This window comes from Malania oleifera, chromosome 5 (assembly GCF_029873635.1).
Source record: "Malania oleifera isolate guangnan ecotype guangnan chromosome 5, ASM2987363v1, whole genome shotgun sequence".
Taxonomy (NCBI): domain Eukaryota; kingdom Viridiplantae; phylum Streptophyta; class Magnoliopsida; order Santalales; family Ximeniaceae; genus Malania; species Malania oleifera.
Genome location: NC_080421.1, coordinates 67,557,378 through 67,572,197, shown reverse-complemented (window position 1 = coordinate 67,572,197; position 14,820 = coordinate 67,557,378). Strand labels below are relative to the sequence as shown.

General features: G+C 38.9%; 1 pseudogene; it reads right to left on the bottom strand.

Annotated features, from left to right (window-relative positions):
- Positions 1-1,074: 1,074 nt before the first annotated feature.
- LOC131155998 (uncharacterized) overlaps positions 1,075-14,820 on the bottom strand; it is a 32,730-nt pseudogene continuing 18,984 nt past the window's right edge.

The following is a 14,820-nucleotide window of genomic DNA, read 5'->3' as shown; positions in this document are numbered from 1 at the left end:
ATGTATGGGGCTTATACTGCATGTGAATTGTTTAATCAGAGCAAGATGTGAATGTGAAATTGCAACATATGATTTGAGAACTCTAGTGGACCATAGTATGCATAGTACTGTTGCGCGTGATTTCTGCAGAGTTAGTGCACCCACACATCTTAGAAAAGGTATAAAGACGGGATGGTCGATGACTTACTCGAAAATGAGCAGCTCGGAAGCTATCCCAAGTATAGGAATTCTGTCGTGTAATATTAAGCCCAAGGGTTAGATCGTCTCCTTAGGGAATGCGTTTTAATCTCAGATTTTACGTCTTTCCAATCGAAATTAAAAAGGTACTGAACTCGGTTCAGATTTTGGGTATCTTCACAATTGTTAATTTTACTTTTACCAAATTAAATAACACGCAAATTAAACCCTAGAACTAGCATACATTAATTTAAAAAGCTAGAATGGAAACCCTAACCTACTTAAGGAAACATCGGAGCACACACTAATTAAAGATGGTAATATTGGACATGGAATTAAAAACACCCAAAGGAAACTCAATCAGATTCAAAGCATACAATAAAAACCAAGACTTTAACACAAAGCAAGAACTCGAACCAAAATAAAATAAAAACACGAACAAAAACCTAAATTTAAATACTAACGAAACACAATAAAAATGCAAACTTTGATAAATCTGACCGTAATTAAACCGAGCTTCAAAAAAAACTAAAACTTGGGAAACTTCAAAACAAAAACAATATTTTTTTTCTTTTTTTTCTTTTTTAATAACCAAACCAAACCTTAACAAAATTAACTAAAGGACTCGAACAATAATTAAATCTACCACCGAAAACAATAAAAAAAACAATTAATAAATAATTAACCACTACAATGATGATAAAATATTTAAAATTCAAAATCTTGTCTTTTCAAATAACTTCAGCAAATAAATTAAAATAGTAGCATCCAACTTAATATTGAAAGAAATAAAGAAGAGAGAGAGAGAGAGAGAGAGAGAGAGAGAGATGCTCTGGCTGCTGGTATTGTTGAAGTTAGAAGAACAGAGGCTGGTGAAGCTTCAAATTTTTGATGTTCTCAGGTGTTGCCGCAGGCTGAGCAGCAAGAAGGGGATGGTGGAATAGAAGCTACTGCATGCAGCTGTGCAGGTTGGCGGCTGGTACTGCTCTCGGCTGTGATGGAGGGCTCGAATGGTGCAGCATAGCTGTAGCATGTCACGGCTGCTACAGGTTGCTGGGAGTGGTGGCGCTGCCATGTGGAGTTGCTGGCCGAGGCTGCTGTGGCCTGCTGGTACTCGGGCTGCTATGGCAGGAGGGGTTCAGGGGAGAAGAGACAAGGAGAATAAGAGAGTGATTAGAGAGGGACAATAAGAAAAATAGAGAGATAGATTGAATGAGAGAACAAAGGAACAAAGTAAGAGATAAGAGAGAGCAAAACAAGCAAAAGAAAAGAAAGAAAAGAATGGAAGAGAAGAGAATGGGAGAGGGTGCGCGGGGGCAAGAAGTAGGGGAGCTTAAATAGGAGGCATTGGGTGCCCTAGACCCGGATGGCACTGACCCGACCCGGCCAAAGCACGTAACTCATGCAAGTTTCATCGTTTATATGTGATTTGAGAGCAGTATACTCACATGAAGTAAATCAGTGGCACATTCATAGTTAATGCAATCATATAAGTTCGAGTATAAACAGGTAAACTCTCGAGGTGTGTGTGATGTGTGTGACTCAGTATACCTAGGACGCTAGTGGACACCTACAGAACGGTCGCTTTGACTCGGCCTAACTGGTATACCCTCAAGAACACTCAAAGAAAATGGGTTCACTCATCATATGTGAGGAGGAGTGTCGCGATCAAACATCCCACATATTAAAAGGAACAACACTAAGTATATGGAGTGGACTAGTCTGGAAAGGATCTAGCCTATCTATGAGATGTCGGGTCCTTCACCCTAGCATCTTCTCACCTACTCGCCATATCCAACTGAGACCAACCTAGATCAACTCATTCACAAACTTGTCGTGAATACATCTGAGGAATTAACCAGTTGAAGAATCTTCGTACGTGGAAAATATGTGTCGTGTCCTTGACTTTTTGGGATATGTACGTGGACCAAGCATTAGCGTTTCATCTCATGCGCATGTGTATTTTTTGTTCTTTCTTCTACTCATTCTTCATTTTCTGTCTTTTTTTGATCAATTAGGGCAATCTTAACACTTCTTTTGTAATCTTCATACCATCAATGGGAATTGAGCTCGAATAAGAGTTCATGAATTAAGTCTATCTCTAGGGGTGGCTCAGCCTTCACATTTTGAGTAGGCTACAAGACCTAGGTTTCTTTCTCCCCACTAGGTATCACCTCTAGGCTAGCAAATAAAAAATAAAGACTAGTGTACAAGGAATCATCCAGAAAAAGAGAATTGAGTTTTATGAATTCTGATTTGATATTAATGCTCAAAAGAACGATAAATAACTCAAGGATATCTCACAAGGTGTCATAGTCGCCATGGGTGCTCTCTCAGTGCTCACAAGGAAACCCTAAGTGCAATGAATCACGTGAATGTGTTTTCAACCTCATGAGATGCCGTGTAAATACATGAAATTATATAACCAAATTAACATGAATGTACTACCAATCGATTCTTCATGGAGTCATAAGATCATATAAAGAGAAAACTACGCATGATTAACTCAAGTGTGTCATTCTTAAGTTATATGCAAGTATGCGAAAGGTATGAGTCAGTGTTAAGCATGGCATAGTGCAGTGTATTTCCTCAGTGCTCCTCCTTTCTTTCTCTCTCTTTTTGATTTTTTTTTTTTTGGTTTTTTGTTTGTTTTTTTTTTTAAATTAAAAACGCGGTACGTGTACGTGCACAGTGTTACATGCGAATGCTCACCCCCCCCCCCACCCCCAACTAAAGTGGAACATTGTCCTCAATATGAAAGCGCAGGGGAGAAAAAAAATTGTGCACGGTAAACAACTAATGGAAAAGTACTACTGACTAATGTAACAAGAAAGAAAAGGGAAAAACACAACTAAAACAAATAAACGATAAAAATAAAAATAAAATAAAAATAAAACAGTAGCATAGAAAGGTCAGAGGACTCCCCTAGGGTCTTGCAAAAGCCAGACCTCTTTGTCGACATCGAATGGGGTCATGAAAGGCTTTAGGCGCTGTCCATTAACTATGAAGTGATTGCCATTCTTCGGATCTACAATCTCTACCACACCATGAGAATGAACTTTTTCAACAATATACGGACCACCCCACCGGGATTTCAATTTCCCAGGAAACACATGCAGTCGGGAGTCATAGAGTAGCACTTGTTAAGAAGGGAAAAGTTGTTTTTCTTTGATGTTCCTATCATGTAGCAACTTCATCCGCTCCTTAGCCAAACGAGCATTATCATAAGCGTCCCGTCGAGATTCGTCAAGCTCGCATACCTGCAATTTTCTTAAACCTGTGGCAGCATCAAGTGAAAGGTTAATCTATTTGATAGCCCATAAAGCACGATGCTGAATTTCAATAGGTAAATGACAGGCCTTACCGTATACTAACCTGTAGGGAGACATCCCTAAGTTTGTCTTGAAAGCTGTTCGGTAGGCCCAAAGTGTATCAACAAGTTTTTCTGACCAGTCCTTACGATTAGGACACACGGTTTTCTCAAGTATCGTTTTGATCTCTCTATTAGCCAATTCAGCTTGACCATTGGTCTGAGGGTGGTAAGGGGCGGAGACTTTGTGGGTCACACCATATTTTTGCATGAGTTTTTCAAAAGGTTTGTTACAGAAATGGGACCCTCCATCACTAATGATTGCCTTGGGCATGCCAAAGCGTGCAAATAACTCTTTGAGAAAACGTATGACAACCTTGTGGTCATTGGTCCGACAAGGTATTGCCTCCACCCATTTAGAAACATAGTCCACAATGACCAAAATGTAAGAAAGCCCAAAAGAAATGGGAAAAGGTCCCATAAAATCAATACCCCAACAATCAAAAATCTCAAGAGTCAATAGGGGGGACATAGGCATTTCATTCTTGGCCGTAATTTTTCCTAATTTTTGACAGGCCTCTCATGCTTTACAAAAATTTTCAACATCTTTAAACATGGTGGGCCAGTAGAGTCCACCTTGTAATATTTTGGAAACAGTTTTCTTAGCAGCAAAGTGGCCTCCACATGTCCCACCATGGCAAAAATGCATCACGGAACTAAATTCATCATCTGGAACACATCTACGCACCAATTGGTCGGAACAATATTTGAAATGGTATGGATTATCAAAATAATAATGTCTTACCTTAACTAGGAACTTACGCTTGTCCTGGGTGAGCTAATGGTCCGGCATTCGGTCGGTGACGAGATAATTCACAATGTCGGCGAACCATGGAGCGCGTGACACAGCAAAGAGACGTTCATCAGGAAAGTCATCATTCAAGGGAGGGGACACCAGTACCTCGGGTAGCTGCAACCGAGAAAGATGGTCAGTTACAACGTTTTCCACGCCCTTTTTATCGCGTATGGTGATATCGAATTCCTGGAGGAGTAGAATCCACCTGATCAATCTGGGCTTGGCGTCCTTTTTTGCTAATAAATATTTCAAAGCAGAGTGGTCAGTAAAAATAATGACAGGTGCACCAATGACATAAGAGCGAAATTTTTCTAAAGCAAAAACAACAGCTAGCAATTCCTTCTCAGTGGTAGTATAATTTCTTTGAGCATCATTCAAAGTTCAACTGGCATAATATATAACCAACGGCTTGTTATCAATTCGTTGACCTAGAACAGCACCAAGAGCGTAGTTGCTAGCGTCGGTCATGATCTCAAATGGCAAGTCCCACCGAGGAGGTTGCATGATAGGCACAATAGTCAAATGTCGCTTTAGTGTTTCAAAGGCCCATTTGCTGTTGGAGATTGGATAGATGATGTCAGCAGCTAACAATTTTAGCACTTCATTTTTTACCACCTCTTTCATGGCTGGATTCAGCCTCCTTTGTGCATCTTGAACTGGTTTAGTGTCTCCTTCGAGGAAGATGTTATGAGTGCAAATGGAAGGGTCAATACCCTTGATATCAGTGATAGTCCATCCAATCGCTCCTCGATGCTCTCGAAGTACCTGCAATAATTTAGTTTCCTGTTCAAGAGTAAGGTGTGAAGAAATTACCACAGGGAATGTGCCATCTACTAGACCCAAAAAAGCATATTTCAGCTCGGCAGGCAATGGTTTCAACTCAAGGGTTGGAATTTCTTCTGCGGATGACTTCAGAATTTCTGGTAGGTCAATGGCCTCAAATGTAGGCTTACGCCAACTACTTGTATAACTCGCATCAAACATATAAGGACCACTATATGGGATCTTCTACTCGAATTCTAGCAATAATTCATCAATCCCTTCAAACTGTGCAAAAGAGTCATTTTCAAGTGCGGCATCGACGTCGAGTACCGACAGTAGTTCTGAAGTGTTTAAGTCGTCTATCACATCGACTGCATGAGTATCTACATCGTCACACCCACTTGACATCCTATGAGCATTAAAAACATTCATTTCCAGTGTCATGTTCCCAAATGTGAGCTTGAGGACTCCGCTCCGACAGTTAATCAGGGCGTTCGATGTAGCAAGAAATGGTCGCCCCAAAATGACAGGAGCCTGATAAATGGTGGAAACAGGCTGCTGCATATCTAAAACAATGAAATCCACGGGATAGTAAAATTTGTCAACCTGAACCAAAACATCCTCAACAATACCTCGTGGAGCCTTTACAGATCTTTCTGCCAACTGTAGCATCATAGTAGTTCTCTTCAATTCACCTAAACCCAATTGGTCATATAATGAAGACGGAAGTAGATTCACACTACTCCCTAGGTCAAGTAGAGCTCTCTCGATACGAGATTCACCAATCATAATAGGTATCGTGGGGGAGCCAGGATCTCTAAGTTTCTGTGGAGTCTGACTAAGAATCAATGCATTGACTTGCTCAGTTAAGAAAGCCTTTTTCTTCACGTTCAATTTCCTTTTTACGGTGCATAGGTCTTTTAGAAATTTTGCATATGCAATGATCTGCTGTATGGCATCTAAGAGTGGAATATTGATTTTTACCTACTTGAATCTCCATATGATACTTGTTCTTTTGTCCAAATGTCAAACGCTAAGGGTATGGTACCACAGGTTGGTATTCCTTAACTGGCTCATCCTTTTTATTATCTGACTTTGTTAAACTGGAGCTGGCCTCATCTAATTTTTCTTTTCCTTTATCTGTCTCATTTGTCACTTCAGGTGTTGACGTGGTTGTTTGTTGGTAAGTGGCCATTTTAGGACGAGGAACTTTCTTTCCACTTCACAAAGTAATAACTACTTTTGCTGACTCAAACGTATCCTCTGAAACATTGTGCACTGACTGTTGTGGCTGTCTATATACCTGGGGATTAGGCTGAGGCTGTGCAGGGAATTTTCCTTTTTCCAGAGTATTAAGCTGTGTACTCATCTTGCTTATGGCATCTTTCAGTTCTCCATTGGTCGTAACTTGCATTTGCATGAATTTCTGGAGCATGGTTGCCACCTGCGCTATACTATCATCTGAAGCTTTCTTTACTGGAATGGAGACTAATGCTGGTTGGAATCTTGGTGGTGCGTAGCTCCGAGAAAACTGTTGCGGTTGATACTGCGGTTGAGGAGCTACAACTGGATTGTATGTCGATTGCGGAGGCGATGCATATGATTGAGGTGCCTGCTGATATCGTGAAGATGATGGACCAGGCTGATCATTTCTCCATTGGAAGTTTGGATGATTCCGCCACCCCAGGTTGTAAGTGTTTGAGAGCAGCTGATTTTGCGTCTTGTTAACCCAATTTGCCGATGACACCTAATTAGATCTGCTCTCTTGCAACATAGGTAAGAATTGACAATCCTGAGGTCTGTGGTCTGAAGTCTCACAAATCGTGCAAATCTCAGCTTTCAACTTTTCAGATTCCATGACTTCCAATTTTTTAGATAACGCAGCTACAAGGGCCTGTAAGCTAGTGTCCTCTTTAACCTCATATCTGCCCCTGCCACTGATTGCTCGGATAGGTTGGCCAGCTACCGGCACCCGTTCAGGTCGTGCGATCCACTGCTGGGCACTCTCAGCGAGATAGTCTAAAAATGATAAGCCCTCGTCTGGTTCCTTATGGAAGAACATCCCATTGCACATAGACTGGACAAATTGTTTGCACACAGGGGTTAAAGCAGCAAAAAAATAATTCACAAACCTCCATGATTCGAAACCATGGTGCCGGCATATGTTCATCAAGTCCCTGAATCTCTCCCGACATGCCTGGAATGTCTCGCCATCTTTTTGCATGAACTGACTGATCTGCTCCTGTAGGTACTGAGTTCTCTGAAGAGGAAAGAACTTATGTAAGAACTCACGCTGCATTTCAGCCCAGCTAGTAATAGAGTTAGGGCGCAAAGAATTAAACCAGATTTTTGTCCTGTCTTTCAGAGAAAAGGGAAACAAACATAATTTAATGTATTCATCAGTCCCAGCCCTATTAATGAAAGTGGTGCAAACCATCTCAAAGTCTGTCAAGTGTTGGTACAGACTCTCAGAGTCCATCCCATGAAATTGGGGAATCACGGATAACATGCCATGCTTAAGAGTGAAATTTGGTGCATCTTGTGGTAACACAATGCATGAAGGTGTAGATGTGCGCGCAGACTGTAGAAAATCTTCAAGTGTACGTGGTGCATGTACAGTCATAGTTTCTTCAAAATAATGGCCAAACAGATTATTCAGCTCAAATTCAAAATCACTCGCAGGACTAACAAGTGAACAGTCAGACTCGGTGCTATGTGTATCCCTACTAGTGCTAGGTAAAAGTCTACACAATCGATTCGAATTATCTCAAACTCAGTGCATCAAATATCACAATAGCCAGCAGAAATCCACTAACACGGCAACAGACAAAAAAAAATAATAATTTTAATTTTTCAATTTTCAATTTTTTTCATTTTTTCTATTTATTTGAAAAAAAAATATCAAAAAAATAATTGGAAAAACGTAAAATTCAAAATTAAAACTGGCAATCCCCGACAACGGCGCCAAAAAACTTGTGTTAGAATTGATGTTTTCCCAAGAGGGGAGGTGAATTGGAATTTAAAACTTTTTCTCCTAGGTTAATCTATCCTACAACAGTATATACACAACCTAGGGTCTATCTATTCAATTTCCAAATGCGTAGATAAATATAATGTGAAATTTAAGTCATACACATCATTCACCCATAACATACATGTGCGGTAAATATAAAGTGCGGAAATATAAATGAACACACGATATGTTATCGGGGTTTGGTCAACCGTGCCTACGTCCCCGCCTCAAGCTCGCAAGCAGGAGGATTCCACTAATAGCTCACTTAAGGGTGGAGCGGCACCGTTTACAACCAGGTCAAATTAACACAGAGCTGACCTCAACCTTAACCAGGTCAATTAGCGGGGCTGACCTCAACCTACACGCCTTAACAGGACGACGCACCTAGCTTTCCTAATCGGGTCTAAGCCAATCCGGGACTATTCCAGGGCTAGTCTCCCTCTTTAGGCCCATGCCTAGAAATACAACCAAAGTGTATTACAATCAAATGGTACAGTGATTGTGCTTTCAAGTAAAGCAGATATTGTACCCAAATACGAGCAATTACAAACACCACAGTATGATTCAATATGTAAGCTCAATGTGGTCTAAGATGTCAACTCTCAAATAGATTTACTATCGTTGTAATGAGTACGTGAGAGTGCAAACCTAAATGATCTTTGTATCACAGGCTATTCAATCTATGTGCTTAAACAAAGATATTATCCAAACTTCATATATTTCAATCAACAAGTTTTCTTAATATATATATATATATATATATGTATATGAAGCTCTAGCAATGTATAAGTTTGGTTTGCAAAAAGAGTTTAATCTTTGTATTCATCTATGGATATAACTCAATGAATATTGCAACAAAGATTTTTCTCACACAAACAAATATCTCTTTAAAGATTTATCAAGACAAAGCACACTAGATATTTGAATGTATTTTGAAAATGTTTTGCAACCAAAAACAAATACAATCTTCTTAAGATGTTGCAATGAAGGTGCAAATCTTAGAAGATCTATCAAAGTCTTCTTAGGATAGACTTATTAACAAAGTCTCCTAAGAATACTTAGGTTTAGCTCTCAATGAAAATAAATCAATCAAATATGAATGGGAGAGCCAACCTATTAAATATAAACACTCAATCGACTTACAAAGGATTTAAGAGATCGAAGAAGGTAAGCATGAGTGAATGGTGATTGGATATGAGTATTATAGGATTTGGGATTTTTAGAGAATTTCTCTTAAATAATATTTTCAATCCCATAGCTAATTATCCCAAATGAACTCATATATATAGGCAAGGGAGAAAATATGACCGTTGGGGACCTATTGGTATTATTAGAAAAGTTTAATGACGTTTAAGACATTTTAACCCTGTTTAAAAAATTATTAACCGCGGTAAAAATAGGAGCAACCCGAGAGGTCCGGTCAACTAGAAATGGTTCGGTCGACTGGGACTCAAATGGCTCAGTCAACCAGGGGTATTTTGAACTAAGTGGCTCGGTCGACCAGAGAGGGCAATTTGCCAAATTTTTGAGGTTCGGTCGACCGGCCCCTTTTTGAACTGCATGGCTCGGTTGACCAAATCGTTGGGAATCCTCCCAAGACCCCTCGATCGACTAGGTCGTTGGAGTACAAATCTGGTCGGTCGACCGGGAGGTCAAACTGTTGACTCCTAGGTGGTTCGGTCGACCAAGGTCAAATGACCTATAAGGGCTCGGTCAACCGGGCCTAGGTCAAATAGTTGACCCGGACCGGTTTCGGTCAATCGGGCCAAATTGAACTGAATTGGCCGGTCGACTGAAAATGCACCAAGTGTGCATTTCGGTCCCGAATTGACCCAAATAAGTCTATTTCAAGTGCCTAATAAACATATGTGACATATGTGTGTGTCCTAAGGTCACTTAGGGTCCAGTTTGGAAACACCGAGAAAGTCCGGTGTCGGTCGACCGAAGGTGCACCCTAAGGTCCTATCTCATCCATGGTTCGGTTTGAGCTTACGTAGTAAATCATACATGTGATGTGCGTGAGCTTATTACAAACCGAATGCCCTAATTACTATTACAGACCAATATAAATATATTACAAAGAATATGATTTGGTCTTCAAGCTTTTCTTGCTTTGTGCACATCTTGATCTTATCATTCTTGATTCCTGCACAACAACTTGGCAATCATTAAATACCTGAGTATTTGTCATAATCAAAACAGGGTATGACCCATAGGGTCAACAACTTGACTCACTCGAAAATGAGCAGCTCGGAAGCTATCCCAAGTATAGAAGTTCTGTCGTGTAATATTAAACCCAAGGGCTAGATCGTCTCCTCAGGGAATGCGTTTTAATCTCAAATTTTACGTCTTTCCAATCGAAATTAAAAAGGTACTAAACTCAGTTCAGATTCAGGTATCTTCACGATTGTTGATTTTACTTTTACCAAATTAAATAACACGCAAATTAAACCCTAGAACTAGCATACATTAAATTAAAAAGCTAGAATGGAAACCCTAACCTACTCAAGGAAACATCGGAGCACACACTAATTAAAGATGGTAATTTTGAACATGGAACTAAAAACACCCAAAGGAAACTCAATCAGATTCAAAGCATACAATAAAAACCAAGACTTTAACACAAAGCAAGAACTCGAACCAAAATAAAAAAAAACACGAACAAAAACCTAAATTTAAATACTAACGAAACACAATAAAAATGCAAACTTTGATAAATCTGACCGTAATTAAACCAAGCATAAAAAAAAACTAAAACTTGGGAAACTTCAAAACCAAAACAATATTTTTTTTCTTTTTTTTCTTTTTTAATAACCAAATCGGACCTTAACAAAATTAACTAAAGGACTCGAACAATAATTAAATCTACCACCGAAAACAATAAAAAAAACAATTAATAAATAATTAACCACTACAATGATAATAAAATATTTAAAATTCAAAATCTTGTCTTTCCAAATAACTTCAGCAAATAAATTAAAATAGTAGCATCCAACTTAATATTGAAAGAAATAAAGAAGAGAGAGAGAGAGAGAGAGAGAGATGCTCTGGCTGTTGGTATTGTTGAAGTTGGAAGAACAGAGGCTGGTGAAGCTTAAATTTCTGATGTTCTCAAGTGTTGCCGCAGGCTGAGCAGCAGGAAAGGGATGGTGGAATAGAAGCTGCTGCATGCAACTGTGCAGGTTGGCGGCTAGTACTGCTCTCGGCTGTGATGGAGGGCTCGAATGGTGCAGCAGAGCTGTAGCATGTCACGGCTGCTACAAGTTGCTAGGAGTGGTGGCGCTGCCATGTGGAGTTGCTGGCCGAGGCTGCTGTGGCCTGCTGGTACTTGGGCTGCTATGACAATAGGGGTTTAGGGGAGAAGAGACAAGGAGAGTAAGAGAGTGATCAGAGAGGGACAATAAGAAAAACAGAGATAGATTGAATGAGAGAACAAAGGAACAAAGTAAGAGATAAGAGAGAGCAAAACAAGCAAAAGAAAAGAAAGAAAAGAATGGAATAGAAGAGAATGGGAGAGGGTGCGCGGGGGCAAGAAGCAGGGGAGCTTAAATAGGAGGCATTGGGTGCCCTAGACCCGAATGGCACTGACCTGACCTAGCCATGCATGGCCAGGTCACATCAAATATTCATTCAACTATATTTTTTTATTTTCTTATTTTATTTGTTCTCTGTTCATCACAAATCTGACTCTTTTAGAGCCTGTATCTCACAAAACTCAAAACACAAAAGTTGTAGATAATCCTTTCCTATTTTTCTAGAAATTTGAATCGTCTTGATCAGAGCTCATATGGAAAAGTTATGTATGAAATACGAATAGGTGTCGGTTTTGGTTCTCGGGAATTTTTCCTGCCACAAAAAATTACCAAAACTTCATAAATAGTGCAATAAAGTTCAATAATGATGATTTTGGCACTTTATTAATATATTGGATAATTTTAGATATTTAATTAAAAATATAAACCGTAAAGCTCGGGTTAAACGTTCAATTACGCAGTTTCGGCGCGTAATCAGTCGATTGAGCTGAGAAGGGTAGAGTCCCTCTAGAGTCTTGACCAGTATGGGAACAGCCAAGCTAACTTACAAACTAAAGTGGTTGTTACTAATTTAACTCTGGTGGGCCGACTAAGGTTAAGTCCAGCATACGGGCAACACAACCCATCATGGGGGGAAGCATGACAGTGATTATCCATCTGGCAGTGAGTTCTAAATTCATAATTGTAAATTGTAGTATTAAATGTATTATATATTGTAGTATTATATTTATTTTATATTGTAGTATTATATTTATTTAGGGCGAGGTAAACTCTCTGCTCGAGGGCTTGCTAAGAAAGGCAAGTGCCCTGATAGGTATCAAATGTAACCATACTAGGCTACAAAACGTATTAGGGAAGAGGGAAGCTACTTGTATGGGCAGGTAATCTTCCCTATTATCGGGAACCTTTGCTAGTAAATAATTGTGTGAATTTGTGTGAATATGACACAAACTATCCACCTGAGGACTTACTGAGTAAGGTAAGTGCCCTAATGAGTACTAGTTGTAGCCATACTTGGTTGCATAAGATATCAGAGTAAAGGGGTGCTACTTATATGGGCGGGTAATCACCCCAATCCTTGGGAAACTCTCGTTAATAAAATACACTACATGTGTGTGAATACAACAAAAAATGATTTCATAGATATGAATTAATTTATAATGATGATTATATTTTGTACACAAACCTCATGATAACCACACACTGGTGTTAATCTATTCCGTCTTACTGAGATGTGTCTCACCCAATATTAATTTCATCTTTTTCAAGACCTCCACGTGATCAAGCTTAGTAAGCTCAGGACTGGCCTAGCAGCATAGCATTTGTGTGTGTGTGTGTGTGTGTGTGTGTGAGAGAGAGAGAGAGGGTATAGACTCTCGATGTATATTTTTGGGTTTAGTTTAAGTTTTTTTAGATGTATATATTTGTGAATACTAGATGTTAGAGAATATTATTTTGGGATATATATATATATATATATATATATATATATATAGAACTCTAGTGTGTTATAAAAGACTTAGTTTAGTTTCCGCTGTGTAATTGACGTTATAGTATCAGATACAGGTAAATGGAACACGTGGCACCCAGGCCCCACCTGTCGGGTTTGGGGGCGTCACAATATCAGATACAGTTAATTATGTACAGTATATGTATATAATACATTAGAACTCATGTGCCACATACTGATGTTAACCTATCTCACTTATTGAGAGGTGTCTCATCTCATAAAATTCAAATATTTCAAGAAATCCAGATCGGTGTGCAGTGCGTGCTCCGAGATAAAGGAGTCTTTAGTACTTCCCTAGAATCAGGGTAAGTTTTTGAGTTGGGACATGGTTTATGTGTGACCCTAGGATATTCCATGGTTTCTTTTTGGGTTGTATATATATATTTATGGAGACCATAAAACTCTAGTATTATGTATAAGGACATGTTTATTATGTTATCTGCTATGTAGATAGTGTGTATATATGGATAGGTATATCCCCGATATCCATTCTGGGCCCGAGTTGATTTTGTTATTATGATATGGTATCAAAGTTTATTATTATGTGGAAAAAAATTTATATAGCCAAAATTTTGGGGTCGTTACAACTCACATGGAAGATTTCAAGCACATCCAATGGATCAAGTATGAATTCATATCTAATGGGGAGTGTTTAAGGTAGAATTGTTGTAACTCTTTTAGTATTGTTTCACGCAAACTTATTAAGCAAGAGTTGAGCAATTTGCACATGCATGCTAGTCTATATAGTATATAGATATCAATCATCATTTGAATGAAAAATATATCTTCATAGTTTTTACACTTATAATTTTTCAAAGTCAAAACCATGATTTATATGATGAAAGGGTCGCATATCCTAAACTCAAGTTTGTTTAGTAAGGGACAAAGGTTAAATGATCTAAGCGTTGAACACTTTAAAATACTTGGTCTAAATTGGGTTAAGATCATTTTTATGTACCTAAAATACAAGAAAATCAAAGATTTGAAGAAACAAGGAAATTCGTCGCCAATTTAATTTCCATGGGTGCATCAACAGTTTCAGGCATAAGCTAATTAGGAAAATAGCCTGAAACAAACCGTCCACAGTTTAAGGAAATCGTTAACGATTTGGTGGAAACTATCCACGATTTGAGGAAACCGTCCACAAAATTGTGAAACCTATGACAGTTTGTGTCAGGATTCAAGACCTAACAACTATAAAAGGACACAATTTTGCCTAAAAATACATGGCTTCCAACTTGTTCTAGGATCATTCTTTCATACTTCACATTTAGTGAACATTAATTTTAAGCACATTGCATCTTAGTTCATAAATCTAGTGCTCACTCTCTCTTTTACTCTCTAAACTTGTGTGTGATTCAATACTTGAGAGATAAGTGTGAGGATTTCTTTGTGTTGTAATTAGCTTACTCAAGAAGCATCATCTACATCTATCTTCTTCAAATTGTAAACGGTTCTCAGTGAACCTAGCTTGAAAACTCTTTGTGAGCAGGAAGGTATTTGTTCCCTTGGTGGTGTAAAGGCTTCTCCACCCTTAAGGAGTACATATAGTGGATTTGGAATCCTTGAGTGTGTCTCAAGGCATGGACATAGGCAAGGGGCCGAACCACATTAATATCGTTTGGTAAGTTTTTCTTCCTTATAATCTTTTATTTACAT